Source organism: Nicotiana tomentosiformis, chromosome 11, assembly GCF_000390325.3.
Source record: "Nicotiana tomentosiformis chromosome 11, ASM39032v3, whole genome shotgun sequence".
Taxonomy (NCBI): Eukaryota; Viridiplantae; Streptophyta; class Magnoliopsida; order Solanales; family Solanaceae; genus Nicotiana; species Nicotiana tomentosiformis.
In genome coordinates this window covers 117,702,234-117,713,743 of record NC_090822.1, presented here as the reverse complement: position 1 = coordinate 117,713,743, position 11,510 = coordinate 117,702,234, and positions in this window count along the sequence as shown.

Below are 11,510 nucleotides of genomic sequence, written 5' to 3'. Positions count from 1 at the left end.
ACGCAAGTCAAGAAATGATAAATGGTGCTTTTCGAGGTCTTAGAACATAGAATTACTTATTAAATTTAAAGATGACATTTTGGGTCATCACAGTAGAACAACTAAAATCTAACTTTTGAGGGGATAATTAAGGTGCACACATCCCAAATCTAAGCAAGATAAATACTAGGCTCCTATACAAGTCCCTGGTGATAATAACTAAGAGTCCACTAAACTGTATAGAGAACCAGGTTCTCTATCAATTTCCACAGTAAGAAACAGACTATAAAAACCAAACAGTATAGGGAACCGAGTTCTTTATCTATTCCCACAGTAAATCGGCAGTAAATAAAGAACACGCGATATTTACATGAAAAACTCATTGCTCAAGGGATTAAAAATCACGACCTACCCTAGTTAGATTTCAACTCCGCTAAATCGAGCAAACTTCAGATTATAACCAATTGCAATCTAGGAATTAAACTCTTAATCCCTCACCCCTTATAATAACTTTATTGTAAGCCCTTTGCAATAACTCTATTATAAAGCAACAAATATTGATTAACTCTAGTCAAGAAACTAAACCAAACAGTGATTTAAATCTGTCCTACAAAGATACTTCTTGAAAGTAGTGTAAGATTATAAATGAAGAACAAAATAACAAAAACTCAATAAACCTAAGGACTTAAAATATCTTCGATCTTTGAATCTGGTCCTTGAGGTTGCAGCAACTTTGTTCTTAAGAGAGGTGGTGGCTAGCACTTGAGAGAATAATATCTTTTGATTTGCAAGTGTTGGAAAAATTAAATCCCTTGCCTCATGTTGATAATATGTGTGTGTGAGGTCATCAAGGATGATGCAGTAAAGTGTCCTTTAGATTGGCCTTAGCAAGCTACAGATATGTTGCTGCCAGACGGTACAATGCAGCAGTCTGCCAGACGGTACAGTGCAACAGCTTTTACAGCTGTAGAGTTGACTGCACGACGACCAAGGGAACTGATCCCTATCTGTTCCCTTTGTTGTTCCCTTATCTGATTTCATTGAGAATTGAACCGGACATCTAATTAGTTACTCTGAACGCAAAGAAACTAATTGTATCAGGTTCCTTATCTGGTTCTCTCATGAAGTTTGTCAAATTATCAAAACAAAAGACGCATAACTTATCACCCGGCATGACATGGCATTGGCAAGGTTTTCACTCTTTGTCACTGGCCTAGTGCGCTTATGGGTTCTTATAGCGATATCAAATTAATAATTACAGTCAAATATTTTATACATATTTTAGTGGATCTTTTAACCTAAATACAATATCTGAACAAAAGTTATTAGGTTCACGTGAATCGATAACCGACCCTTTAAATCTGGGAAAAAAATAAGAAATTAAAGAGCCTGGTTTATATAACTGATAATTGAAAAATAGTCACACTTTCAAAAGTAATCGAAATTTAGCCACTTTTTCGTGTAAAGATAAAATCTGGAAAAAAACACCCTTAACTTAAAAATCCAGAAAAAATTCAGGATAATATGCTGGAGTTCAACATAATATGCTGGAAGTTTATACACAGGAGCTCCATAATTCAACTATTCCGCAACTTTTTGTGTTTTGGCGAGGGTATTTTTGTTCAGATTTTATCTCCGCATAAAAATAGTAGCTATTTTTTAATAGCTTTGTAAACGCTGACTATTTTTCGATTATCAGTCCAAAAACTGACTAGGCTATGATATTTTCGCTCTAAATCTGCCCCTAGCAGCATGCATGATATAAGAAAGAATGAGTGAGACCTAAGTATGACAGTGAACCCTTAGGCATGCATATTATAAGTTAATTGCCTTCAGGTCAGGAGCCAAGGCAGTGTTGCGGATCGATGTTGGTATTCAAAATGGAAAAAGTTTGGCATCAATTAAGGCAACGATGGCATTCAAAATGGTAAAGTTTGGCACCTATTAGAGCATATCATAGACGATTTTAGTGAGGCATGCGCACTAGCTATGAACTACTTTTTGTCGGGAAGGACGGACATATTCAAAATTTTGATTTGACTGTCATTCAACTATTATATTTTTAAAATTATAAATTCGGAATCTGTTATTTATTAGAATTTTTATTGATTTTCACATATATTTTCTATGTTCTGTATTAAAAATGTTTGGTTACTTATGTTCTCCATTCGCCATGTGAGGAAGGGAAACATTAGATAGTAACATGTAACTTTCGATTGTACTAGGATATAAGAACTATCAGTTAGCTATGACACTGTATTTTATACGATCATATATAATAGATACTATTAATATCGTTTGAATAAAATAAAAAATAAAAAGGATGTATCTCCTATTTGTTGGGATAAAGTTTCTTCTCTACAAAGGCTTTTTGTAAGAGTCGTCAATCGTCCTAAAGTATATCACTACTAGAAATACTGTCTTTTCCCACATAAGAATCGGTGAAAAATTTGTGTGAAATTTAAATATTTTTACGACATTTCAAGGGGAGACGCTCAGTGAAAAAAATGGTTGATGGAAAAACTATGTAGTTTTCGAAAAACTTTCGGACCGAAGAATAATCTTATTTGTAAGCATAATATTTATGGTCGAACCATGAGCGTCAAAGGTAGTTACATACAAGGGACACTCGGCACAATCTAAGCAAATCTTATAAGTAAACATCCCTAATTAACTGCTAGGCCTACAAGATTAAAGATTCAAAAGTACTAATAATTTTCATATTGTGTTTCAAATGCCATTAAGTTATTGTTTCTGCAAAAAAAAAAAAAAAGTGTAATATTTCATCTTGAAATGTCTAAAGTGATCAACTCGAATATCAAATGTTTTGTAACCTTAATGAGTATTAAATTTAGTGGGTGAAATTTAACTTTCATGTTAAGAAAAACGAAAATAGCGAAATTTATTAATTTTATTAAGAAATTCCTTAAAACTAATAATCTTAGTTTCCATCTTATGCTGGTCATTTAGGTTTTAAACATTTTCCAAGTATGAATAAACTTGAATTGCAACTCTTAATTCGCTGCTAACATTTACTTATCTATTGATTAGTGTCGGTGGATCGTTGGTTGGTGTCATATATATTTCCAAAGTTATATATATACATTATGTCATATAACTATAAGAAATGCAACTGCTATCTTTTAGTTTTTACATGTTAAATTTATACAGAAACCTTAGAGAGTAGTCAAATTACTACTTCTAAATCCTCCCAAAACTTTGAAACCAATATACAAATGGGGTCCAAATAGATTTTCTGAAATTACTTTTCAATATTCTGAAAAGCTTCTGCAATATCCGATCGAATTTATTATTTATTTTTTCTAGCCAGTATACATAGATTAATTCTTTTAATTTTATTAGGAACTAAGAAGCATCAAAACCACCAATATCCACGATCCATTTTTTAGTGGTGAATAAAGAATAATATTCTTCTTTTGTAGAAGTTTCATCTCAACTCCAAAGCCACCTTTAATGTTTAATATTTACAAAAAGGAACCCCAAAAAGGGATGAATAAAATAAAAAAGAAAATAAAAAGGTGGAGAAAACATTGAAGTTACTTCAAAGATCTCAACTTTTTGTATGCTTCCTCTTTACTATTTGTTTTCTTTCCAAACTTTCTCATTTGGTCATGTTAATTATACCACCAAAATAAGCAATCCCTTCCCTTTAAAGTTCCCTAGAATGGGCCAAAGAATATTCAATTTGTACTTATTGGAACCTTGTAATAGAATGAATTTGCTATCAACACAAAGTTGCCTATCAAAATAGACCCCAATTGAGAAAGATCTTCACAAAAAATCATTCATGATACTACATAACTCTAGCTAGCAAAAAGAAGATAGAGGCTATTTAAAAATGTAATTTGAACAAGTTGTATGCTTTTCTTTTCTGCCTTTTCTTTCTTTTATGTATGTAACAATGCGGTGAGGAACACAATCAAATCTTTCTATAACAACTTTGTTTGTTTTGATATTTTTTTGCTGTTATAGTGAAGTATTGTTATAAAGTCAATATATTATAACATAATATAAAATTAGTTCCTAGAAAAACTTCGCTTCTATAATGAATGTATGTTATATAGAGATACTATTATAGAGATACTAGTATTAAAGATAGTTTTTTTTTTTTTTGGGGGGGGGGGGGGGTTGTATATGCTTTGGAGAATTCATGTTTTACAAATTTACAAAATCTACGGAAAAAAGTTGCAGTAATTCGATGTTTACACCAAACTATATTAATTTTGTCATAGTCAATGATAAAATTGAAGTGAGAATATGTATTAATTTTCTATAGTTAAGTGATAACGGTGTAAAGATGTATTGGTAGGCGTCTTTGATTTTCAATTTTTGAGGATATAAAGATGCATTCCTCTTTCAACTTACAACCTGCAAAAGAGGATTGAAAATCCAATGATGATCACGTACTATGATTGTACATACTCCTAAATTAGTATGAAATCACGGGGCTTAAAAGACTCTCAGCCTTCTAAAAGCTACTATGCCCCAATCAGGGACGGAGCTAAAGGGTTAGATAGTCCAAATCTCATACGTCGGAAAATTATATTTTATATATAAGGTCAAAGTGTGGGGTTAGTTTTGGGAAGCTTATACCCTAAGTGTCCGAATGTGTACTTTAAACACGCCTAACGCATAGTACTCGGGACTTGCCTAACAGTTCATGTGCAAATCATGTGTCGAATTATCTAATTAGTATTGTTGATCCTCAAAATATTTTAACAAATGATGAATGTTTTATTTTTATCTGAAAAAATATGAAGATTGAGAATAACTCAAATAACGAGCCATAGTATTGCAATTTATTAATTGAGAGAATTGTCAGGGTGACTATCATTGAATTATTTTATTTTTGAAAATAGATAGGTGAAGTTTATATGTCCACTTGCTATTGATTTTCATTTCTTAGTATTATATTTTTCAAGATTATCATTCTTTTATTATTTTTCTATTAGAAAGTAATTTTATATTTATTCATGAAGGAGTAATGTTTTAAATTATAATTGATAGTTTATTGATTATTTACTTTTAAGGAGGTAAAATACGTAAATATATATTTTTGAGGAAAAATCATTACTAGCCATCCGCTAGAAACTTATATCAGCCGCCATCCATAAATTATAATTTATATTTTTATAGCCCAAAACTTATTCTAATAGCTAGCCGCTGAAATTAGCAAATCAAACTGACACAGAACATAAGGGGAAATGAGGGAACGAGAATTGAAAGGTAAAATATCGAGATGGCTCTTAATTTGTTCATAGGAAAATATTTATCATTTGATTCTTTTTGGCTTTTATGCTATTTAGATATTGATATTTTATACATATTTGTGAGGAATATAAAAATAAAACTTTTGTCATAAATGTTGATTTTTATCAGCTGATGGAAGGGCAAAAAGGACAAGTGTCGTGTACACAATAATCACACCTATTTGGGTCATTACATATTTTTTATACACATTAGTATATCATTTAAATTCATAGTATGAAAAAGATAATGCCAAGAAATTGATTTGTTCCTTTTCCTGTATGAGTCCAAGATGTGACAATGCTATAAGTGATCGATGGATAATTAAAACTTCACAAAACCACTATAATTGAGAGCATTTGTATGATTAGCCATTCTCTCATTACCGAAATTAAAACGAATAAATTACATCTAAATTATACGCGATCACTATATATAAAAATATATATTTATATAACTACAATCTTACTATACAAAAATTATATAACATTTAATATTACTTATACAAAAAATATACAAGTTTATATAACAAATCAAAAATCTTTCAAGTGTTTCCCTATATCGCAGTTCGTGTGCACGCTAGTATAAAATATATATGTATTTTTTTACACATTGTAGAATATATATATATATATATATATATATATATATATATATATATATATATATATATATATATACGTAGAATAGTCTATACACTTTGAATACACAAAAGCACTTGGAATACATTAATGATACATTGAAAATACATTTCAAAATACATGATACACTCTAAATACACGGTGTGTACACATTACACATACAGAATGCGTATATGATTTATATACACTATGTTTACATATTAGACAATACACATGTGTATACAGTTTTGATACATTGTATAGACATATTATACATTCATGATACAAAATACACTCGGGATACACTCAATATATACTTTAGATACACAAGCATACCCGAGATAGGATCAATATACACTAATGATATACTGTCAAACTTAAGATACAATATATATATATATATATATATATATATATATATATATATATATATATATATATATATATATATATATAATATTTATACATTGCAAAATAATATATATACAACTTTTTTTATAAAACTATAATAAAATTATCGCTATATATATATATATATATATATATATTGCTACGCTTCGCCCACCTTTAAATCCAAACCCACCATCAATACCCATTTCAAAAGATCTTCACTCGTAAAATGTCATTATGATTCAAAAAAAAGAAAGAAGAATAAGAAGAAATGTACAAAATTAAATACATAGAGCTTGACCATTGTCACGACCCAAAATTCAACTAGTCGTGATGACTTCTAACCCAACCCGCTAGGTAAGCCAACTTTCAACTATCCAATTCCAATAACAATTATTAAAGCAATTTAAATAAATAATTATCTTAACTTTATACATTCCCCAAGAACTGGTAGTACAAATCATGAGTTTCTAAGAATAGAGTTTACAAAGCGGAGATGAAATAAATACATAGTCTGTTTGAATAGTACATAAACAGAGCTTTTATAAATCTAAGGCTACCATGAACAAGAGGCATCTAGAACAGGAAGGCAGATACATCTTCAAATCCGGCAACCATCGAGCACAGCAACAACAACAGCCAACATCTGCACGCAATGTGTAGAAGTGTAGTATCAGTACAAACGACTCCATGTACTGAGTAAATAACAAACATAATCTTAGGTTGAAAGCAGTGACGAGCTTTTACCAAGGTCGGATCCAAAACCAATAGTTCACCACAGTCCATAACAACGTAAAGCCAATAATATAAGAAGTAACTCAGAAATAAAATACTCAGCTAAATCATGATTTCTAAAAATAGTTCTTCCCTTTCACATACATCAAAGAAAAACCCAAATCGTTTACCAAAATTTTCAAAAATATGAATAAGTTTGAAAGCAATAATTTTTCCAAAATCCTTTCAATAATAAATGAGATGTTTCATTTTCTTTCCAGATAACCCATATAAAACAAATGCATCATTATGCCCATAGGTCAACATGTGTGAGAAATCATGAATGATGTGATACTGTACAGTATGAGAAAAATGCATCTCTATGCCTGTATGTCATGTGTGCATGTCAATACGATGCAACTCAGTGATAAAATCATATGCATACTCCCAGAGTATCATTTCACTCAGTCCTCCCAGTCACTCAGCACTCGCACTCGGCACTCGTACTCAGTAGGTACATGCGTTCACTGGGGGTGTGTACAGACACCGAAGGGGCCCTTCAGCCCAAGCACTATAATCGGCACGGATAACTCACGTGCTATAATAATATATGAATCCGCACGGCCAACTCACATGTTGCACGAATAACTCACGTGCTATAATAAAATCTGGATCCGCACGGCTAACTCACATGCTGCACGGACAACTCACGTATTATAATAATATCTGGATCCACACGGCCAACTCACGTGTTGCACGAAAGACTTACGTGCTATAATAATATCTGGATCTGTGCGGCCAACTCACGTGCTATAATAAAGCCTATAAGGACTGTTGCAGGCGGGCAGCCCCGATCCACATAATAATCCTCACAATCAGGCCCTCGGCCTCACTCAGTCATCATTCTCTCCAGTCTCTCTCTCATGGGCTCACAATGTCATGAAAATAGCCCAAACATGATGATATGATATGATATATCAATAAATAATAACAGAGGCTGAGATATGATATGTAATGACATGAATATGACAGAGTATAATTTTTAATTTAAAACAAATAATTCACAACAATATGACCTCTATGAGTCCCAACAATACTGGCACATAGCCTCAACATGATTCTCAACTCAATTTCTTTAACACATAAAACTAAATAGAAATTGCCAAGATTATTTCACTACAAAATTTCACGGAACCAATTACGTCACAATTTCAATAGTGCACGTCCACACGCCCGTCACCTAGCATGTGCGTCACCTCCAAATAATTTACTTAATACATATATTCAGGATTCATATCCTCAACTCCAAGATTAGAAGAGTTACTTACCTCGAACAAGCCAAATTCAATGTCGAGCAAGCTAAGCAATGCTCCAGAAATTCCATTCTGCGCGTATCAACTTCCAAATGGCTCGAATCTAATCATAATTAATTTGATTTAGCTCACAAAAATTATAGGAATTAATTCCATATCAAAATACTAATATTTTTCAAAAATCCGAAATTACGCCCCAAAAATTACCTGTGGGGCCCACGTCTCGGAATCCGATAAAACTCACAAAATCCGAACCCTCATGCAACAACGAGTCCAACCATACCAAAATTACTCAAGTCCGACCACGACTCGGCATTCAAATCCTCAATTAAAATCAATGATTTTTCTACTATTTTCAACCCAAAATACTAATTTGTTGATAAAAACAATAATAGATTCGTGTAATTTAACCAAAACCGAGTTAGAATCACTTACCCCAATCCATATGATAAAAATCGCCTCAAAAATCGCTTCAATCCGAGCTTCATAGCTCCAAATGTATTAAAATGGCCGAAATCTCAAAATATATCTTCTGTCCAGGTATTTACTCTTAGCGATCGCGAAGCAAAAAAATTTTCAGCCCCAAAATTGCGCTTCGCGATCACGGAAAATGCTTCGCGATCGCGAACAACAAACTCCCCAACTCTTCTAGATAGCCTCTAGTATAATGGTCATAAATTTTTGTACAAAACTCCAAATTATAAATGGTTTGGCTTTCTGAAATCTATACACCAAGGGCTATAACTTTCATTTGTTGCTCATCTCCCAGTTCCTTATAGATTGCTAGATATAAACTTCCAAAATCAGCCCTGTGCAACAGAGATTTCCAAACTCTTTCCAAACAGCCTATAGTATATCCACCATACCGTTTAATACACAACTCCAAATGAACAATGGTTTACATTTCTGAAAACTAGACATCAAGGGCTACAATTTTAATTTTTAGATCATCTCCAAATTCCTTATAGATTGCGAGATATAAGCTTCCAAAGTCAAGTCAGTGCAGCAGAGATTTTGTTCTACACGATCGCGAAAGAGCTTCCGCGATCGCGACTCACAAGGTTCCAAACTGCTGTTTGCTCTTCGCGAATGCAACCAAATGTTCGCGGTCGCGATGCACACCTCTGTAGGCAAAAATCAACAATTAAAAATGGCCTAAAAATTGTCTGAAACCACCCCGAAACTCACCCGAGCCCCCTCGGGACCTCAACTAAATATACCAACAAGTCCTAAAACATCATACGAACTTAGTCGAAGCCTCGAATCACATCAAACAACGCTTAAACCAAGAATCGCACCTCAATTCAAGCCTAATGAACTTTGAAACTTCCAATTTCTACAAACGATGTTGGAACCTATCAAATCACATCCGATTGACCTCAAATTTTGCACACAAGTTATAAATGACATAACGGAGCTATGAAAATTTTCAGAACTGGATTTCGACCCCGATATCAAAAATTCACCCTCCCTCCCCCCTCCCCGATCAAACTTTTCAAAAATTCGACTTTCGCCCTTTCAAGTTTAATTCCACTACGGACCTCCAAAAAAATTTCTAGACACGCTCCTAATTCCAAAATCACCATACGGAGCTATTGGAATCATCAGAATTCAATTCCGAGGTTGTTTACACATAAGTGAATATCTTATCAACTTTTCCAACTTAAGTTTTCAATTATGAGACTAAGTGTCTCATTTCACTCTGAAATCCTTCCGGACCCGAACCATTAACCCGATAAGTCGTAAATCAACTGTAAGGCATAAATTGAGCAGTAAATGGGGGAACAGGGCTGTAATACTCAAAACGATCGGTCGGGTCGTTACATTCTCCCCCCACTTAAACATATGTTCGTCCTCGAACGTGCTAAGAGTAGTTCTTAACCTTCAAATCTCTATTCCACCTTACCACGCACATACCCGGGGGTGATCTTACGTCACCCTATTCTATATAGGCTTGACCACACAACATAATTGAAAATAATTAATTTAACCTTAGCCAAAAAACCTTGGAGCCAAATTTCTAACATTCAGAATTCTTTTCAAGACCCGAATCTCACTTCTACACACTGTATAATCCTAAACAAGTTGTATCCAGCCATAACCATAATCCCAGATATAATAACATAACATACTACACAACTCGCATACTCGTAGCACCATTTCTGATCACAGTAACTACTCAAAACCAACCAAGTACTAGTATAAAACCCCGCATTCAACAGAACCTCATTCCGAAACCTTCGTACACTGCCAATGGTGAAAGAAACAATCAAAAACTCATAACCACTCATCAGATCAACTAGCCATGGAGCTCTCTCGCCCTAACCAGAACCATAATCCTCTCAAATATAACATAATCAATCATGATAGTACCCATTCTAGGTCCAATGACCTCATATTATTAAACACAATAACTCCATAGACACGCCACATTAATATAACTCCAGCCACCACTGCACAATCCATGTACCCAAATATGGGAGATGTCTCAAGGAAGGGAACCATATTACAAGTTCAACAAGCACCAACACAACCACAATATTACAACCAACTCCTCAAATTTCGTGAAGCGGATAACCGTAGGTGCATGTGTACAATTGTAGAGGAAGGAAATTAATAGATCAGATAAATTATTATAGAAATAGAATTCTCACACACGGCACGGACAACTCACGTGCCACTAATATGAATCGCCCGTCATGGTCACAGGCCTCCAGTTCCAGCATATCATACATGAGCAATTAAATAAGTACACTTGTGTATGATAATGAAATAAGATTCTCATGCTCCTGGACTGGTAGAAATAGCACGCCATAGTGTAAGCACATGCAAAGTCTACTATCACACTTCAAATCGGATTTTTTTTAACGCAGAATTAGTAACTACCACGTTTAATTAGGGAATCATCTTCTTTGTAACCTCTAGTTCTCAACAAAGGTATGAATACGGGATACGATATAACTTTACACTTAACAGTCAACTCTAGGCATATTATAGCGTAAGCATTCTTCCGAGTATGAATACTTGCTCTAATGCCCGCACAACATACCACATCTATTATGCCATCATGTGACAAGCATAAGAATCCCATTATCAACTCTGAGTCACCGACAAATTACATACCCAGTTAGTTAGAAACCTTCATCTTTCTTCCTTTCAGGAGGAAACACAATACATAACACGTTCCCCACACCGGTAGAAAAGTATCCGGCTCAAACTATGGTAG